The sequence below is a fragment of the Sinohyriopsis cumingii genome, unplaced genomic scaffold (genome assembly GCF_028554795.1).
Source record: "Sinohyriopsis cumingii isolate HCF-2022 unplaced genomic scaffold, ASM2855479v2 utg001306l, whole genome shotgun sequence".
Taxonomy (NCBI): Eukaryota; Metazoa; Mollusca; class Bivalvia; order Unionida; family Unionidae; genus Sinohyriopsis; species Sinohyriopsis cumingii.
Genome location: NW_028315980.1, coordinates 457,625 through 467,358, shown reverse-complemented (window position 1 = coordinate 467,358; position 9,734 = coordinate 457,625). Strand labels below are relative to the sequence as shown.

General features: G+C 35.0%; 1 long non-coding RNA gene across 1 annotated transcript; it reads left to right on the top strand.

Moving 5' to 3' along the window:
- Positions 1 to 4,467: 4,467 nt before the first annotated feature.
- On the top strand, positions 4,468 to 9,387 carry LOC149772660 (uncharacterized). The gene is made up of 3 exons (XR_016417627.1): positions 4,468 to 4,572; positions 8,254 to 8,515; positions 9,210 to 9,387. It is a non-coding gene; the product is annotated as an uncharacterized LOC149772660 (long non-coding RNA).
- The last annotated feature ends 347 nt before the right edge of the window (positions 9,388 to 9,734 follow it).

The window sequence follows — 9,734 nt, the reverse complement described above, 5'->3', positions numbered from 1 at the left end:
CACAAACAATGGCAGCTATGTCAAAGCTAAGACCCATCTGGAGAGACAAGAATATCTGTCTGAAAACTAAATAAGACTATTGCGAGCTCTAGTCATCTCAGTCTTTTTGTACTCATGTGGGGCATGGACCCTGACAGCAGAATTACAACGAAGAATCCAGTCACTTGAAATGAGATGCTACAGAACCATCCTTGGCATCTCTTACATGGACCACATCACAAATGAAGAAGTGCGTTACACCATCGGGCGCGACGTAGGCCAATATGAGGAACTCCTCACCACCGTCAAAAAGAGAAAGCTGAAATGGTATGGCCATGTCACTAGAGCCAACAGTCTATCCACAACAGTCCTGCAGGGCAACGTCCAGGGTGGCAGAAGGAGAGGTAGACAGAGAAAAAAGTGGACTGACAACATCACAGAATGGACAAGGAAAAGTTTTGCGGAGACACAGGCATTGGCACATGATCGAGACAAGTGGAGGGAACTGGTCAGGTGTTCAGCAGCACAGTGCCTCAACGACCACACTAGGTCATGAGACTGATGATGATGATGAATGAACTTTGCGGAAAACATGTATGTCAGATTCTAAATAAAGTATTCAGGTTATTTCTTTGTAAACTTGATAGCTTTTACACTGAACCATCTGTTAATATATCCAGAAAAAAATATTTTAGCTTATGTGTGGATATCTAGCGCACATCTTAATGTAATTGTATTTCGACGCACATTGCGACAAGACTAAAACAAAGGGAGGAAATTAGGGTGTGAAATATTGGCTCTAAGTTGATATAAAATATTCAAAATGTTTGTATTTCTCAAAGCATTACTCAGTTTCATTGAATGTGCGTCGATAAATATAAAACTGTCAAGAATACCTAAAATTTAAACCAAAATCAGCCCTGCTGATAAAAAGTGCTGCACATGCGGGTACACTCATGTTATCGTTTTCAGATCAGCGAATTAAATATAATAAAACACTTCCTTTTTGGGGGTTGGTGGTTTTCTGCTCGATAAATCAGCCTCCAAACCATCAGTGGTACTCATGGGTAACCAGACTTAGAGTTTTGTTTTCGTCAGCTTTTTAGTAGTGGGCCACAATGGACTAGAAACGTATCTATAAACTTAATGTTGCCGTTGTTTGGGGTTGAACGCCATTACTCAGCGCCGGATATGCTATACATGACTTCCAGCTGGCAAGCTTTCTCACATACCCAAACTGGCAGAGCTCGAGACTCGAACCCACGCGGACAAAGTGAGAGATGAGTTGGCAGTAATCGCAGAAGGCGAACCCTTGAGACACCTCGGCCACACGGGATATTATGACATGCTCATATTGACCGAGCTCGAAACTCGAACACACTCGGACATAGGTGAGAGGTGAGGTGCCGGTGATCGGTACAGGCGAAAGCTTTGGACCAATCAGCCAACCAGGGTGGAGTGGAGGTGAGCGTGTGTGAGCCTATAAAACTAATTGTGTTTAAGTAATTATTATTATTATTATTATTATTATTATTATTGCTGCCAACGACTAATTTAGTCTGCACATTTTTGTAAATTTAACAATTAAATAAATAGTACGTGTAATGCACAAGAGAATCGTGATACTTATCCTCTGGCAAACGAGATGATGGTATAAATACAGTTTGTGTTTTCTTTGCATTAGATTACAATTCAATACAGTAAGCAACAAACAGTTGTGATTGATTCGATTCATATGATATTTGACGTATTTCTTTTAGCTAAGGTGAACCAACTGAAACAACAGTCATCCGCCCTCAGCGATTGTCCATTTCTTCCAGTGACCAGTAGGAACGTCTGCTATTAAATCAACGGCGTTTAGTGTTTCTAGTCAAAGATAACAGACAGCTCTACAATATGTCGATGTGTTGACAAACGCCAAGGGAACGGTAGTATGGAGTGTGACTACTTAATCAAAAAAGAGCATCCAATACACGTGAAATAGAGTGGCTTCTTCCTGATTGAAATTACCAAAATAGTCAGTTACTTAATTATATGACGATAGTTTCTCCACCTACTACAGTTAAACAGAGGTACAATTTAAAGATCAAATGTTTTCAACTGGAATAAAAAATGATTCCATTTTTATCAATAAAACTGTCATTCTTTTACAATATTTCTGGGACTATCCCAGTATTTTAAATTGGGAAAATGTTTTCTTGTGCCGAGCTTTATTGTTCAACCGATTGTTCTAACCATATATACACAGATATGATTTCACTAGGTAACTTATTTTTCTTTTAAAGTATTTATTAATCTCTCTCCAAAGGGTTCAAGGATTATATTTAGCCATATTGATTATTTTGATACTTTCCTTGATTTTTTCTTCTCAATCTTCTTAAATTTATTAAAGCTTGATCTATTATTATTATTAGTATTAGTATTACAAGTTTTAAATCTGACGACCCTCCTCAAACCAAACATTACTTTTCATCCTCTTTTGAGGAGATTTAAATACTTTCTTTCAAACAATTGACGAGCACATGCCAAAATTACTATTATTGGAAAAGCTGTCACAAATATGATTGAAAACGTCTACATTGAAGATACTTGAAGTTACGTGACGCGCCACTTCATAACGGGTCTGGAAAACATGACAAACATAGTCCTAGTTATCATCACCCCATTTTATTTACTCACTAAATTTACTATCACTGTATTAATCACTCAATTTACTATCACTGTATTACTCACTCAATTTACTATCACTGCATTACTCATTCAGCTTACACTCACTGTATTAGTTACTCAATTTACTATAACTGTACTACTCACTCATTTTACTATCACTGTAATAATCACTTAATTTACTATCATTGTATTACTCACTCAATTTACTATCACGCCATTACTCACACAATTTACTATCACTGTATTACTCAATTTACTATCACTGTATTATTCACTCTTTTTACTATCTCTGTAGTACTCACATACTTTGCTATGACTGTATTACTCACAGTTTGCTATCATCGTAATACTCACTCACTTTACTATCACTGTATTACTCACTCAGTTTACTATCACTGTATTACTCACACACACCGCTCCGGTGGCCTAGTGGTTAGAGCGTCCGCCTCGGATGCGGGAGGTCGTGGGTTCGATCTCCGGCCGAGTCATGCCAAAGACTTACAAAAATGGTACTAACAGCTGTCTCGCTTGGTGCTCAGCATTAAGAGGTTAGTGTTAGGACTGGTCGGCCTGGTGTCAGGATAATGTGACTGGGTGGGACATCATGCTACATGTCTGGGGCATGATGCCCCAGTACTAGGTATCACTATAAACTGACACACTGCAAAAGTCGTAGCGATATGACTGAAAAATTGTAAAAGCTACCTTTAAAATCCAAATCACACACACACACACACACACACACACACATCATTACTCACTCAATTTACTATCACTGTATTGCTAACTCAGTTTACTATCAATGTAATACTCACACAATTAACTATCACTGTATTACTCACACAGTTTACTATCACTGTATTATTCACTCATTTTACTATCACTGTATCACTCATACAATTTACTATCACTGTATTACTCACTCAGTTTACTATTACTGTATTATCATTCAGTTTACTTACACTGTATTACTCGCTTATTTTACTATCACTCTATTATTCATTCAATTTACTATCACTGTATTACTCACACAGTTTACTATCATTGTATTACTCACTGAATTTGCTATCACAGTATTACTCACTCAATTTACTGTCAGAATATTATTCACTCAATTTACTATTACTCTACTGCTAGTTGTAATTTCTAAAGATGAAGGATTACCCTTATTTCATTTGTACCTATTTTGTTTACTTAAATGCAGTGGTGCGTGATCAGGAAATTCACTCAAGGACAAAACACAAAACTCTTTCGTGTATATGAAACTTTGATATGATAAATTGAAATAATCCAACTCTCTCTAACCACTGGTAGAGCATAATGCATTTTCCTATTTCATAATCTGAGCCTAACCGTCCCTTTACCAAAAACAGTTCCTTTACATCTATTCAGCAGCATTTGACTCCATATATCTAACACTTGATCTTTGTTTACTCATTTTTGATAGTATTTATTTGGTTTTGAGGGCTTAACGTCACGTTTTATGCTTATATTATATATCTTGTTCAGATTTAATGTCCTAATGGTGCAAAGAGCACATATATTCATGCCTGCTAAAATATGGCCTAATAGCATGTCTCACAAATAGACGGGTAGACTTTCCCACCAGACGAAAGGCTGGAAGCATTTCTAACCTGGTAAAACTAGAACCGTTCATGACGGTACAAATTGCTCATTTGTAGGCAAGTGTGTGACGGATTGTATGTATATTGTTACATAATGTCCTTGTTTCTACTGACGTTTTATATAATGCATTTGTTACAAAGGATAATAAAATAATAGATTGATCACTCATCATACAGCATTCACGTACATCATGTCGTCGGTTATATTGTGGACAACCAACATATATAAGCCTTACAGTTTGTGGTTATCTAGAAGTCAGTCAGATTGAAGAGACTGATTAGAAGAACAACTTTGAAGGTGAGTGGTTTTCTTTGTAGCTCTACATTCCTTTTCAATCATGTCTGTGTACGCATAATCATTAAATTGGAAAGAATCTTTGCGCTTGTGTATAAGTGTATGATCACTATAACGTAGGGAATAAACTATAAAAAAATGCCCAAATTCAAAATACAGATTGTACTGTTTTCTTTCATTCTTTATTAGGTAAAAATTAGGGACTGATTCTTTTGAACTAGTTTGCAATATTTTCCCAAATTTTTTTCGAAAGTGATGAACATTTTCTGATTTAATTCTGTCCGTCCATCTATCCGAAGCTTTGGCTCCTTCCAAACCAATACACATGCATTCATCCAACCTTTGGTGTCATTGTCTTTATGACAATCACATGTATTATTTTCTGATCCCTTCCCCTCCTGTCGGTCAATGGTAGGGGATTGTATGGTTAAATGTACAAAACAATTCAACTTCATTGTCATTGTTTCCATTTTCCCGATAATAATGTAGGTAGGATGTCAATACATACACATACTATATTTTATATGACTTTTATGCTAAGACCGTTTGGTTATGGTTCGTTATGGAATCAACAAAAGTGAGAAGCAGAAACTCATACAATGGTATTATTAAGAAATGATGACAAAGGTAAACAGTTGGGTAGGCCCATAATGAACTTCGTCCTTGATGCAAGTTGTCTTCACTGCTACAATGGGCAATACATGCGACTAAAATGCATTTGAAATTATAAATTGCCTTAAGTTATCGTTCCAAAATTTCCTTGGATCTCCTTGACCCAAACTGTTCCTGTAACCCATAATTTAAGAGCATAATACATGCTATAAATTTTGGTAATACCCCCCATGTATCGTGTTACTTGATACATATTACACAACTGTTATAGTTTCCGCTCCTCTCTGTATATTAAAATAGTTCTTATATAAAATGACAGCTCATTGTCCAATTGTAGGAAAAAAATGATTTTGTTTCAAGATGGATCGATTTCTTGTGAAGCAGATTAGATACATCTGTGATTTATACCTTCAATTTTGATACTAAAAAAGAGACGCTTGTAAATAAGTATATGAAAACATACAAATGAGCTGTGACTAAATATCAGATAATGATGAATATAATGATGATGACGATGATGATAATTAAAGCGTATACCATATTCTTCATATTTAACATGCATTATTGTCAGTTTTGTCTTGTATTTCCATGCGTAAGCTGAAACAATACCCATGGGATATTTATATTCTTTTCGTGATTTGTAATCTAACTGATTGTGCTATTTCTATTAGAAACCCATCATTAAAAGGACTATATCTACGCCAAAGCATGGGATAATCCTGTACGTTTTAAACAGCGTAACTTACACGAGAGGTAATTTCGAAATATCCACCGTTAACCTACGTGGATAAAAAAAAACAAGTTTCCTCAACAAGAAATCTATTTGTAACTGCTCCGCTCATCGTCCTCTGAACGCAGTCTCAAACGACAGTTAGTCCACGCTTTAGCTTTTAACAATGGCGTAATTATATGGAAAACGTTATGTTAGTCTCAATTTCGATTTGAGGACGAAATGGTTTCATAAGTTATAGTTAATGTCACTAGTTACTAGACCAAAACATTGCAAACCAAATTGAACTTGTTTACTAACATTTCCCAAACACCTGATAGGTCTAGTTTTACAGAGCCAAACAAATAATCTGACTGATTTCGTGAATGAATGGGTTTCCGATCATCGACAGGTCTAGATGAAATTCAGCCCAAAAGTCGGAAAATGTCGGCTGAGTTTTGAAAGAAATATTAAACATTTGTATCACTTTCTGTAAATTTCTAGAGTACTGAAATTAGCGAAAGTGTTAGCAATTTATAATGGAAAAGAATGATCCTTTTCGACTTATGTCTGTTCAATCTGTACCTTCAAAAGTGCTTGAAAAAGGTATTAGCAAGCATCTTTACCTGCATACATAACAATCAGGTTTCCGATATAAAAAAACATTAAATTCAAACTGCACTGACAACACGTATAGACCAATGGATACTGGCGATCGAATCGGGAGAAGGTAATGGTACATTCTTCATTCATTTAAAAAAGCAGTTGATTTGGTTTACGATTGGGTGCTCATAAAAGCATACCATCATACAAGTGTTTTTCAAACTCATTTACTTTGTTCTCATCGAACCTCATTCGAAGACCCCGGTTGTTTTTTCGAATATACTTACAATTCAGGTCATAGTCTACCTCAAGGTTCTATATCAAGACCTTTTCTGTTTTTACTGTTAATCCGTGACCTAGCTTTGTACCCAGTGCACTCTAACATTGATCTTTTCCCTGACAATTCCGCACTGGATACATCTGCTAAATCTATTGACTCTGTTAAAAATAAGCTTCAAATCGACCTCAATAATTTATCATTTTTGGTGTAACAAAATATAATGTATGTTAATGTAGCTAAAACGAAATGTATGACAATTGGAACAAGGCATATCCACTAACAGTGTTTTATTTCAAACTTAATAAAAGCTTAGACCTGTCTGTTGCCCCAAAAAAAGTCTTCAGCACCTCGACTTGAAATCACTTATTGATCACATATGTGCAATGGTTATCTTAAAATTACTGTAGAAGTTTCATTCTCCCCAATTGCCTGAACATCATTTTGCGGGATGTATACCGCCAGTGACATAACATAGCTGTGTCATATCAGGAAGCACATCTACTTATAATATATCCAAAGCTAACAAACTCCAGAAAAATATGTGTAGATTATCTTGAAACTTCCTATTATGATTTTCTCGAATGTTTTATTGTCACGTCTAAAATGGCTACCTATAAATAAATGTATTACTTTTTTAAACGAATCTCCTGTCAGCAACTAATACCAAACTCCAGTTTCCGAGGTAGAAAACGAATCATTTCCAAAGCTCTATTACTGTATCAGAATCTACCTTTTTGAATCCCGTTCCCCTGAGGATACATATTTAAAATTACCGTTCTTCATTATAAACTCATTAAATAAATTCTTTCTCGAGTAGCTGGATAAATATATTAATGTCTTCCAATACAAAATTTTATCACTGTATCCAGAGATAATTTGTGCATATTTTATTCTGACATTCATATTGTGCAAACCCGTATATAGTATATTGTTCTGAACACTATATTTACATGTATTAATCCATTTTAAATCTGTGTGAGCACATGTGCGAGAACATCTGACTGTTTATAAGAGACTTTTAAATAAAGAACCTACTAAATAAAGCTGAGGATAACATGGCAGAAGGGCCGCTCTTGACAAAACGTGTTATCCATGTTATTATTATTATGATCATTATTATTAAGAGCGCTTGTATTTGCTCATTTACCGAATGCTTCCAGAAATAAAAAGAATTCCACACAATTCCATCATATACAAAACGTGTATGTCATTATGTCTTTTGCTGTGAAACGATATAATATGTAATACGATGGAACGAAATACGTAGATATTTTATATTCTATCGATATAAGCAAAATTGAAAATAAAATATACCGGTTCGATAAAACTAATCAGTTCTAAATACAGCGCACAATAGTTATTAAATTTGCTATCACTGAAAATATCTTTCCAATAAAAACTTCAAGTGAGTATCAGTGAGTCTGATCGATAAATTAACCGAGAGAGGAAGAGAAAGGTCTAATGCTTAGTTTCTTTACAGACATGGAGAAGAATCCTGTTGGTATCATTTTGTTCGTATTACTGCTGACATCCAGCTTGACCCCATCTAAAGGCCAGTTTGGGTTTGGATTTGGTGTTGGATTTCCTGGTCCGTTCGGGTTTGGTCCGAGGTTTGGTCCTGGATTTGGCTTTGGAAGATTCTATCCTCCACCACCTTTTGGCGGTGGATTCGGGCTTGACGGGTTAGGAGGAGGTTTATTATTGGGGCTACTGGCAGGAAGAGCTTTGGGATAGAAAACATGGTTAGATACCAAAACTTTTTTTTATTTCTCTTCTATGAAAACTATGCAGCATTAATTAATCATTCGTGCTCAAGACACCTACTAATTCATTTAAAATAACTATGTAAAATCTGTTTTAAATTGTGCATTCCTTTAGAAATGTATTTATTTACTTTTACTAGTATTTTGATTTTTATAATGTTTTATAAGTGCACATAAATCACAATGTTTCTATATATATATATATATATATATATATATATATATATATATATATATATATATGTATGTGTGTGTGTGTGGTGTGTGTGTGTGTGTGTGTGTGTGTGTCTGTGTCTGTAGTAGTAGTTGTTACTAAGTGGACTCTGAACTAATAGATTTTAAATGTAATTTTATAATGCTATTTTAGGCATTCTTCCATTCTGAAATACTAGCAAATGGCATTGTAGTTTCAGTTGTTGCTATCGTCATGGTAACAATGTTTGATTAATCTTTCATTGCTGTTTCAGTTAATTATATCGTCATGGTAGCAATGTGAAATTCATCTTTATAATTGCTTCCAATAAATATGAATAAAATGACCCACCTAAACTCAGTATAATAATGACTTCTCTACAAAAGTACACACTTCAGTGTCTCTTCTACATGTAGATATTTGCATTAAATGGATAATTACGCCTATACTTTAATAGTATTATTTTCTATTTCATTGCAGACTCAACGATCAACGTGAACGAGATTTTTGATTTTGCACATATATGCCCTTTATGTTTGTACTTTTAATATATTACAATTCACATAGCTTTTCTGTGTTGTATACTTTCTCATTGAGCCTGGGGCAGAAGGATTTATTAAAAAAAATGACTCATTACGTAGATGAGCTTTGGTCTTAACTTTGGTTGTTTCCTTGATTTCCAAAGAAATAGTTTCGTGTAGCCATCATGTGTTTCAACAAATCTAGCATTCCTAGGTCATTAAGAAAATCACAAGAACATTTATCTGAATATGACTGGATAACGAAGATGAATGTGGTTGTTATCTTCTAGCAAATTAAATGTGCACTAGTAATCCAATAACACATGGTTTACACTTATAACTGAAAAGATAAGAAACATCCGCTTGTAAATCTGATCAGTTTTCACAGTAACGATAGGTTAATCAGAAATTTACAGAGAAAGGACACAGAGAAACAAATGGCAGCATAGTTCTAATATTGGAATTAACCAAGCCACCGGACAAT